An 11,815-nucleotide genomic window follows, 5' to 3' on the forward strand; every position below is an offset into this window, starting at 1 on the left:
AGTTATTTCATTGGAAAGTCCGCACTGCTTAGATCTTTTTAAAATCCACGCTTTTCCCATGACTTTCCCACGAAAGGTCGTTTCTTTCCATAGTAATAAAACAAACGATAGGATCAGGTGCAATGTGATTGCACACTTTTGGTTTGCTCCTGCACCTGTATGCCCACGATGTGCTGTTGAGCCCACAGCCGAAAGGCTGTTTCCCAAAGACGATGAGTGCTCAGGTGCCACAGCATACTCAAAGTGAAGTCACGTAGCACTTGATCGGCCCTTGAAACAATTGGATTCTTAGATCAATCATAAAGGCGAGTTGGGTGCTAATCAACCTGATTCTTCAAATGCCATTGCCTACTCATCTGATAGGGGCAATTTATGAATGTCACCAAGTTGAAAGGAAATCACAAGTTCAAAACCCATAGGTGGTGTCCTGCACTGCAAAGTCGAAGCTGGGTATATTCCTCGACCGAGAATGGGAGACCTCAAGGGTTTTACCAATCTAAGAACAGCCAATGTGTGGTTGGTGATGTTTTTTGACTTGAATTATCCTAAAAATAAAAATCAACCCATTTTCAAAAGGCATAAAAAGAAACTCGGATTTAACAAATTCGGTTCCTAAGTTTCGGTTCGGGTTTACCCAAGAAACTTAACCGAAACAAGAGTTTGGTAATAACCTAAGAAGATTATGGGCATTCTAGTAATCTCAAAGCTTCAAAGGGGCACCAGGTTCGCTCGCGGGAGAATGGAAGAAAGAAAGAGAACGACGACGACGTGAGGTGCGTCAGTTTTACTGTGTTTGGATTACTGGATTTGGGTGGAATTAGGATATGAATTTCCGTGATAATAACTGGGGAAGGAGGATTTTCGTGCGATTGAATTCCAATCCCGGACATGAAAACCAATTCTTATGTTCTTTTGGAAACATTGGATTTGCAACTCTGTTTGTGGCAAGTATTGTATCCCCCTAAATCTTTCTGGTTTGATATTATCTGAGTATTGCTAATTATGGATCCTAATTCGGATTTCTTTCTGTTTTTGATGCACTTCTTCTTCTTCTTCTGTGTGTTTTGGTGGAGGAACATGATATGTTTGTCGTGTAGAGTTTCTCTTGTGTGTCTATGTCAAATGGGGGTCATTTTTTGCAATCCATAAACTTTGGTGTTTTCAGTTTGATAAAATTTGGTGGAGATTTTTTGTGGGTTTCTCATATAAATTTTCTTGGTTTCTTGTTTTATTTTTTTTGGAGTAATTTTGTGTCATGTGGTAATCTCAAATTTGGTCGGATTAGGGTTATTGCTAGTGTTTTGTTTAGTGGGTGAAATCGCCATTCTTGATTCGAGATAAGAAAGAGGAAGATTCTTGTTTTTTATGTGTATGCTTGTGAATTTTCTTGTTTTTGGGTGTGATTTTTGTTTAGATTCTCCCTACATTTGGTGGTTTTATTTTTCTGTTTTATGATTTTTTAGCATATTTGAATAACAATGGTGGAATCATATGTTTTTTCATGTTCTCAGCTACTTATTCTGCTGTGTTTTGGCATTCTTTTGCTTGTATACTCTGTTTATGCCACAGCAGATAGCTATTTTTTATTGAGAAGAGTTGAGTATGATGTCTTAGAAACCGTGATCGTAGATGCTTCTGGGAAAGGTCATTTTAAGACAGTTCAAGAAGCACTTGATTCTGTTCCAGCCGGCAATCGGCGATGGATTCATATCCACATTAAAGCTGGAATTTACCGGTATGTATTTGTATTCTTCATATTACAGTCATGTTCTTTCAGTTCTGCATATGAAGATGGGTTTCCATACTTGAATGGTTTTGCCGATTAACTTCTCCATTTCATTTGCTTTCTCTTTTTGTCCATAATTTGTTTCCAGTGAAAAAGTTTGTATACCTTCCAACAAACCGTTCATTTTCCTAGAAGGTGAAGGAAGACACCACACCTTCATTGCATGGGGTGATACTGCAGCAAAGTATGGCACAGCAGGAAGCAGGGGCGTAGCTAGGGGGGGGCAGGACTGGGCTGTAGCCCAGTCCTGACTCCCGAAACAGTTAAATTTTTTTTTTTTTTAAAAGCCCAGTCCTTGCCCAGCCCCGATTCCATATGAAATAGATTTTTATCCATTTTTGTAGCCCAGCCCAGTCCTAGCCCAGCCCTGACTGCAGCAAATAGTTTGATTTGTCCATGTGAAATAGATTTTTATTAATAATTGTAGCCATTTTTTATTTTATCTCAAAAAAATTTTTTTCGCGCTGCCCCCGAACCCCCCACTATGGCCCAAATAATTTTTTTTTTGCTACACCCCTGTTTGCCCCCCCCCTCACATGAATCCTAGCTACGCCCCTGGCAGGAAGTGCAACTTTCACCTCAGAAGCACCGAATTTTTTTGCCAGAGTGATAAGCTTTAATGTAACCAATCTCAGCTCTTTATGTTCTAATGCTAGTTTAGTTTGATTCTACCTAAAACTGAATGGTGTTTTTGTGTGTGTTCAAGAACACTTTTGTACCCAGCTTAGATAAATCCAAGGCTTAAGTCAGGCAGTTGCAGCATTAGTTGCAGGAGATATGTCGGCATTTTATGAATGTGGGTTTTCCAGCATACAGGATACATTGTTTGACGTAGTAGGGAGACATTTGTTCCAGTCTGGTTATATAGAAGGTGCAGTTGATTTCATATTTGGCTCTGGGCGCTCCCTATATACGGTACAACATGGCTCAATTTCTTCAACTTTTGATAAAAAAATGCTGTTTTATTGATGAATTGCATAATGTTTGTGTGCAGAATTGCAAAATTTTTGCTAAGGCGGACCCAAACATAGTTTCATATGGTTGGATAACGCTCAGTCTAGGAATGATGACAAAGATTCATATTACAGTGCATTTATTTTCCGTGATTGTGAAGTTTTTGGGAGTGGTAGTCTACCTGGGAAGAGCATGGAGGTCTTTCTCAAGAGTTATTTTCTCAAACACATATGTCTGATGTTATCATCCCACAGGGATGGGACTCTTGGAATAATCCAACAGAGTAAATCTCTCTCTCTCTCTCTCTCTCACACACACACACACACACACACACACACACACACACATGCAGAGACACTTTTTCAGAAATGTTGTTTGGACACAATCTCCGTTATTTGATTATTTCACGCACCGCATATATTGGCATGGTTGATGTGTTGTCTGCCAAAAAAATGCAACCCGTGCCAGATTCTCCCAACCCCCACTTTGAGGAAAGGTGTGAGAATTGAGTTCACAAAACAGAGACACACACACACACACACACACACACACTTAGGGCACTTTCGGTTGGATCATTCTGATTTACTTTCTCATTTGAATGAGAAAGTGAATCTGATTTGTATAAGCAGCTGAACATAAAAAGTTAAGCTGTGTGAAAGTGAATCTCATTTGCCTTTGCAAATGAGAGTCACTTTCTAATTTGCTTGAGAAAAATTCACATAGACCCCATGTGATTATGAATCTCAAGCAAATAAAAAAGTGATTCCTAATCACGTTTTTTTGAAAGGAGCACCCCAACGTACCCTTAAACTCTTTGTAGTCTCTTGCTATTCTCATTTGCTGGTGTTGAACATGTTCTGCGCTAATATTTTTTTTTAAATTCTCAAAAAATCATGAAAATCAGAAAAAATTAGAAAAAAATCTAAAAAAATCATAACACATGAAAAAATGATGAATTGCATAAAATACAACCATAAAATTACATATGGAAATAGTTGCACTCGATTTTTAATTGGTTTCCACTCATTACTCGAGTGTCCCATTGCCATGCCTGATCATTTAATGTCATCTTCCCCCAAAAAAGCTTAATAAGAAGCAAAGAATACTTAGAACAAGGTTTTTTTTACCTTAACCCACTTCCTTGAGTGAAAAAATAGTGGAAATGCACTCTTACTTGAACAAACCGCAAAAGCCCTCTCCCTTGCGCATGGATCGGCTCCCAAATCGCTCTCATGAGTACTACTAGGGTGTGTGAAATCTCTCTAATGGCTTTTACACAAATAAAGGAGTCGACCATCAAAAGGTCTTTAAATCCCAAAACTGAAATTATGATTCAGTCATTTTTTAAGTGTTGTATTGTATGATACAATACGATATGGACCTGTATCGTACACAGACAATACGCACTCATATCACGATATAAGTGTGTGTCGTATCATTATTTCTCATAGTAACGATGCATATGGTACAACATTGGTGCAAATACCTAATCGTTGCAGATATGACACTTCACTTATTTTAGTCTTTACATCAATGTTGTGAAAAGCATTGAGGCGTAGCGAGGCACTCCACCAAAATCTGAGGCGAGGCGTAAAGCGTAAGCCTCAATTTAAAAAAAAACTTTAAAAAACTATAAAAATCTAAAATTATAAATAAATAAAAATTCCTTTATTGATGAAGCAACAACCAACAAGAAATAAAAAATCTCAAATAAATACTGAAAAAACATACTTGAACTTTGCCACTAAGTAATGAATGATCAAAACATACTTGAATTTTTGCCATTGGGTTCTCCACCAAAGCATGGTAGTCCCTAACGAATGCTGGCATGTGTGTGTGTGAGGTATACTTACATTGAGTATTGAATGGATTCAAAGGTTGTGGATGCTGGCAGAAAGCCATTCACATAAACCTTTTTGTTCTCATTCTTCTTTTCTAAAATTCAGTCAAGGAAGCCAACTTGTTTTCAAGATCATCATGACTGTAAAGAGAGTACTTGCTAATTTACCATGAACTTTGTCAGTGTAGTGTAGTTTCCGTCAACTCGATAATATGATTGTTGTCATTGGATTCAACAGGAAGACCTCAAAATTATGAGGAAAATGTTTCCTCTAATTTGTGAACCATGGGGGTGTATGGTGCACTTGAACTCATTCCACAAACATTCAGATGTTGAAGTAACACTGCCTCCGATGACGCTTTGTTCATTTTGTTCAAACTACACTGCCAATTTAGCATGAACTCAAGTATGTTGCACTCAAATATCTCATCATGCCTGTCAAGAAAACAATAGTTTTTGCACCCCTTGAAAGGCAAAATATCATGTCATATGTAAAGGGTTCAGTCATGGATAATCTCTAACAAGCTGAATCGACTAATCTCTAGCAAGCAGAAAAGACAGACTTCACACATAAACTACACAGGAATATGTGAAAGAATAAATTTCCTTTGAATGTAAACTTCAAAATTTATATATGAAAAAATAACACACTGCATCTCAGTTAGTAAAATAAAAATTGGGTCGCCCTTTACCCTTCTGAGTCGCATTCAACCTGATACTGAGTTAGGAAGCAGCCACCGAGGGCTTAAAATCTTTTTATTTTTTTTGAAAGGCAAGCTGGGGTTAGTCCGACCCCTAACATTTATACAATCTAGAGGAATAAAGAGAATGAGAGAGAAAGAGAAAAAACCAGAGTTGAGAGAGAGCGTACCTGTTTTGAGGCTCCACCACGAGAGAGAGAGAGAGAGTATGTTGTGAAAGCCAAGAGGGAGAGACTGCTGTGAGAAAAAAAAAACAGAGAGAGAGAGGCGAGAAAAAAAACCAAAATCACAACATAAAGGGTCGATGCGCTTTGTTTAAGCCCTATTTTTTGGTCAAATGAGGGTTTTGACCCTCATTTGACCAAATCCTTTGGGGGCGTGTACGCCTCATCTTGAGACGCGCCTCGCCTCGAGGCGTGCGCCTCAAGGCCTATGAGGCGCACACCTTGAGGCTTTTGCGCTTTACACATGCGCCTCAAGGCATAAATCCCCTCGCCTTAAGGCGAGGCGCGCTTTTTGCGCCTTGAGGCACATTTTTAATAACACTAGGTGGGAGTTTTTTTTTGTTAGATCTTGTTTTTCATCTGAATTATTTTTTCAGTTTAATTAGTTCAATTGTAATAATCATCTCATAATTTTTTGTTTAGTTTGATCACATTCCTCAAAGGATACATATGTTGCATATTTTAAAACAACCAGTCTGTCCATCCTTTAAAGCCAAATTGTTTAGTGTTAGTTAATGAAATTATTAAACGCACACCAAAAGCAATGTATCACTAGGGCTAATTAAGTTAATTGTCAAGTATTATGTGTTTGCTTATATTATGATACTCAAGCTATCATTCCAAAAAATTTCAATAGGTTTATCTGCATTTTTCATTTACCAAGGTTGGCCGAGTTTTTTGGAAGTCCATTCTATTGTAAACCTTGAAGATTGGCATTTCTTTAAATCATTTGTAGGTGCATCATTTCACAGTTACATGGAATTTTATTAAGAATTTGGGGGAGAAAGAGACACATCATTTCATGGATACAAGAAGAAATTTTATTAAGAATTTAGGAAGAGACTGTTGAAAATCGGCTAATTCATGTTATTGAACCATCCGTCAGAAGGCCAACTTATAAGATATCGTGGTGGTAGTCCTTTTGGGATATGACATTCTTTGATTGTGTAATTTTGGGTGCATGGATGCTGCCAATAGCTTAATAAACAAACTAGTTCACAACATCCAAGTTTGCAGATCCAAAGCATGTCAAGTGCCAGTAACCATAGTGGTTTTCTCGTGGATTGTGAAAGTATCTCCAATAAGATACTAATATCAAGACCTTAATATTCTTGATATTAAACCCACCACGAAAGCACAACAAGAACACTTTAGAACACTTGTGCACAAAAAAGCACAACCCACAAATAACTCACAAATGCACAAAGGCATAAAAAACAATGGAATCGATTTATTGAGAACTTGGGCTTTGACTCAAAGCCATAAGAAATACAAAGGGGTGAAACCCCTATTTATAACCACACAAGAGGGGCCTTGGAGGGGCTCCACTCATAGACGTTGGAGCCCCTCCAACGGTCACAAATGTGACCGTTGGAGAGGGCCCAACGTCTATGTTAGTGGGCCCCCCAAGGTACCTTTTGGTACATTATATAAAAGAAAATAAAAAATAAAGAAAAAAGAAAACGAAAATAAATTACAATTACATTCATAAATTGAATGTGCGTAAAATGGAGGAAAAGACTAATCTACCCCTACGGCTAAACAAAACAGAAATATATATTTTATATATATAATAAGTAGATACATATATATATATATTAATATATGTATATGTATTACCTTATATATATAAAATATATATATTACATTGAAAGATTATGTATATAATTTAACACCCCCCCTCAAACCTAGGGCAGGATGACCAAGAGTTTGCTAAGAAAGTTGAAACGCGGAGCACACAAGGCTTTAGTGAAGAAGTCCGCCAATTGATATTCGGACGTGACATATGGAAGGTCAATGATTCTTTTGAGGTACGCCTCCCGAACGTAGTGACAATCCATCTCTATGTGTTTGGTCCGCTCATGAAAAGTGTGATTTTTAGCAATATAAATCGCACTTTTGTTGTCACAGCAAAGCTTAGTAGGCCCTTTAATAGTGATCCCCATGTCTTCCAACAACTGATGAATCTAAACAATTTCCATGGTAGTAGTTGCCATGGCACGATATTTCGCTTCAGTTGATGATAGAGACACCTTTTACTGCTTCTTACATCTCCATGAGATTAATGAGTCTCCTAAGAATACACAAAAACCAGTGGTGAAGTGACGGTTATTCGGGTCACCTCCCCAATCAGAGTCAGTATAAGCAATTAATCTTAACTCAGAAGAAGAAGACAGAAAAACTCCCTTATTAATTGTGTGCTTTAGGTATCTTACGACACGTAAGATAGCACCCATGTGAACAGAAGTTGGTGCATGCTGAAACTGACTTGCCGTATGCACCGCATGTGAAATATCTGGTCTGGTGATACTTAGGTACATCAACGATCCTACTAGTTGCCTGTAGGGAGTAGGATCAGAAAGAGGAACACCATCATCAATCTTCATTTTAGCTCCTACTATAGCAGGAGTTTCACAAATTTTATCATCTGTAATACTTGACCTGTCAATAATCTCAGATGCAAGCTTAGTTTGAGACAAAAAATATCCTCTATGAGAGTAAGCTACCTCAATACCCAAAAAATAAGTTAAGAAGCCTAAGTCAGACATTTCAAACTTATCCTTTAAAATGGATTTTATGCTTTTAATCCCTTTAGAGTCGCTCCCAGTTATAAGCATGTCATCCACATAAAGTAGTATAATGACAATTCCTGCATTAGATTTTCTAACAAACAAAGCAGTATCAGTAAAGCATGAAGATAAATCATTTTCTAACATTATGGAGTTAAACCTATCATACCAAGCCTTGGGAGCTTGTTTTAAACCATAAAGTGCTTTCCGAAGACGAAACACTTTTCTTTTAGGATACTCCATTCCAGGAGGAGCATCCATATATACTTCGTTTAAATCTTCGTTTAAAAACACATTCTTAACATCCATCTGATAGATGTTCCATTTATTGATTGAAGCAACAGTTATAAGACATCGGACGGTGATCATTCGAGCAACAGGGGCAAAAGTCTCCTCATAATCAATCCCATATTTTTGACCATATCATTTTGCAACTAAGCGGGCCTTATATCTCTCAAGAGACCCATCACTCTTAGTTTTGACTTTAAATACCCATCTACACCCTATTGCTTTCTTGTCTTTAGGAAGGTCTTGAAACTCTCAGGTTTTTGCTTTCTTTAGGGCTTCAAGTTCATTATTCATAACAACTATCCATTCTGGGCATTTTCGTGCTTCCTCGAAATCCTTAGGTTCTATGTATGAGTGAATGGCCCTTAGACATGCTCTATACTTTGGTGAAAAAGACTCATATGAGATGAACCTAGAAGGAGGTCTTCTTGATCTTTCGGTCCTTCGAAGATTTCCTTCACTTGGAGGAGTAGACTCACTATCATATCTTTCGAGGGCACTTCTAAAAGTACTCCTATCTCTATGAGAGTAAGTTATAGGATCTCTATGTGGTTCTTCATTGATGTGTTGATCAGAAAAAGTTTCATCATTTTGATTTGTTTCATCATCACTAGTATCATCATCTTCAGTTAATAAATCAAACAGAAAAGAATAGTCAATATTCTCGTCACTGGTTTCAAGTTTTTCGAAACCACTAACATTTTCCAAGAAGCTTACATTTCTGGAAACATATAGTTTATCACTCTTAACATCATAACAGCGAAAACCTTTATGAGTTTCAGAATAACCAAGAAAGGCACAAGGAATGGCCTTAGGAGAGAGTTTGTCATTTTTATCAGTAAGGACAAAACATTTACATCCAAAAACCCTTAACCTGCTATAATCAGGTTCTTTTTCATATAATTTTTCAAACAGGGAAATCTTGTTCAAGTTTTTAGATGGAAGTCTATTTATGAGATAGACAGAAGTAAGAGCGGCTTCCGCCCAAAGTTTTTTCGGAATATTTTGGGAAATGAGCAGAGTTCGTGTGGTTTCAATAATATGCCTATGTTTTCGCTCAGCCAACCCATTTTGTTGGGGGGTTTTGGGACAAGACTTTTGATGGAGAATTTCATAGTTTTCAAGATAGCTTTTGAATTCATTGGAAAGGTATTCACCACCCGAATCGGTTCTAAAAATTTTAAAATTTCCATTGAATTGATTTAAAACCATCATATGAAATGTTTTAAATGTTGAAAAAACTTCATGTTTATGTTTAAGAAAATATATCCAACTAAACCTAGTGAAATCGTCCACAAAGATAACATAGTAAGAGAAACCTCCCTTGGATATCACCGGAGCCGGACCCCATACATCGGAGTGAACAATTTCAAAAGGTTTTGTTGTAAACATGGATTTTTGAGGAAACAGAAGACTTCTCATTTTTCCAAGAATACATTCATTACAAACAAAATTTTCATTACAAAGATGCTTAATAAAAGGCAAATAAGAGATTTTAACAATGTTGGGATGACCCAATCTCTTATGCCATACATGAATATATTTGTTTTGAGCAACATTACAAAATTGATTCTTGGGAATTTTAAGAAAATCAACATAGTAGAGGTCTCCTCTCCTAGAGCCTTCCCCAATCAATTTCCCGGACTGGCGATCTTGTATCCAACATTTATTAGAAGAGAATTTTATATCGCAACCACAGTCCGAGAGTTGAGAAACGAAAAGTAAATTTAAGTTTAGTTTTGGTATAAGACGAATTTTTGGGATAAAGAAGTCTTGTTTTTCAAAATTGCTCATTCCTTTAATTTCAAGAGGGGTTCCATCCGCCGTTGTGACAAAAGATGGAAGACAATTTTTAGAATAATCGGAAAGAAAACAATGGCTTGGAGTCATATGAAACGAAGCACCGGAATCAAGTAACCAAGAGGTCTTACCAAGAGAGGAAGAGGATGACATAGCGGCTCCAGAAATGTCTCCTTTGAGAAGAGGTTGAAGAGCATCCACAATTTGATGAAGCGAAAGAGGTTCATTTGAAGTTGAAGGCCGTTCCTCCGATTGGGATGCTAAAGCCGCGGCAAGAAATTTCTTCCATTTGGGACAATTGGGTTTGATATGTCCCGGTTCTTTACAAAAATGGCAAGTTAATTTGCTATAATCTCTCTTGCCATATCGATCATTTTGCCCTTGATTTTTGAAATGGGGCGGTTTGTAGGTCTTCAAATTATTTCCGGGTCTTGACATGGCATTAACCACTTCATAGTCACTTTGAGAAGGTGTAGCAAGGATGCTTGGGTTATTTTTACTAATCCCCATACGTGTTTCCTCACCACTTAGCTTGGTGATGACATCTTCAATAGATGGGGAGGTGAAAGCCGATAGAAGAGAGGACCGAATTTGCTCAAATTCGGGTCTAAGACCATTTAGGAAGTTGAAAAATCGATCTTCCTTTAGTTGTTTGTGCCTTAATTCAATAGCTTCTCCGCTCCATTTTCGTTCGAGCATGGCAAGCTCGTCCCAAATAGATGACAATTCGGCAAAATATTCCCGAATGGATAAATCATTTTGTTGAAGAGTCAAGGCTTTCTTTTGGAGATAGTATTTGTGAGACAAGTCCCTTGAAGTATACATTTTTTCAAGGTACAACCAAGCTTCGGAGACCCTTTTAAACTTAATGATGTTGGCATTGATCTTGGTTTCTACGGACGAAAAAATCCAAGACAATATTTTGAAGTTCTTCATTTCCCACTCATCATGCCTTTTGGAATATTCTTCTAAGGCCTTTTGTCTATCTTCTCCTTCAAGAATCTTAATTTCCCCTTTCTCTATAATAGAAAGCTTGGGTTCGGGTTCCGATATGGAGCCTTGAACGTAACCCCAAAGGCCTTTCCCTTTGATATGGGCTTTCATATTGCCGGCCCAAACATGGTAGTTCGAACCACTAAGTTTAAACCCAAGGGAGAAATGGGAGTCTTTTTCACCCATTAGAGAGAAGAGAAAATGGAAAATAATGCATACCTTAACGGATTTTCAACCTTTTCTTGACAAAAGCTGCTTCTAAAATATTGCCCGAAGTAAATGCTTCACTCAAAAACTTCACTAGCTTGAGTGCACGTTTTTCGAGGTGCTTCACAAGAGACGAGATGCACGATCCTCTTTCTTCCAACGAGGCTTTGATACCATGTGAAAGTATCTCCAATAAGATACTAATATCAAGACCTTAATATTCTTGATATTAAACCCACCACGAAAGCACAACAAGAACACTTTAGAACACTTGTGCACAAAAAAGCACAACCCACAAATAACTCACAAATGCACAAAGGCATAAAAAACAATGGAATCGATTTATTGAGAACTTGGGCTTTGACTCAAAGCCATAAGAAATACAAAGGGGTGAAACCCCTATTTATAACCACACAAGAGGGGCCTTGGAGGGGCTCCACTCATAGACGTTG

The 11,815-nt window shown here is 37.6% G+C and overlaps 1 long non-coding RNA gene across 1 annotated transcript in view; it reads left to right on the top strand.

Moving 5' to 3' along the window:
- The first annotated feature begins 2,516 nt into the window (after positions 1-2,516).
- LOC149820641 (uncharacterized) overlaps positions 2,517-11,815 on the top strand; it is a 10,400-nt gene continuing 1,101 nt past the window's right edge. The window contains exons 1-2 of the long non-coding RNA XR_016426786.1: positions 2,517-2,701; positions 2,781-3,023. This is a non-coding gene — a long non-coding RNA (uncharacterized LOC149820641). The remainder of the gene's footprint in view (positions 2,702-2,780; positions 3,024-11,815) is intronic.

This window comes from Nuphar pumila, chromosome 12 (genome assembly GCF_984573655.1).
Source record: "Nuphar pumila chromosome 12, dmNupPumi1.hap1.1, whole genome shotgun sequence".
In the NCBI taxonomy this organism is placed as follows: domain Eukaryota; kingdom Viridiplantae; phylum Streptophyta; class Magnoliopsida; order Nymphaeales; family Nymphaeaceae; genus Nuphar; species Nuphar pumila.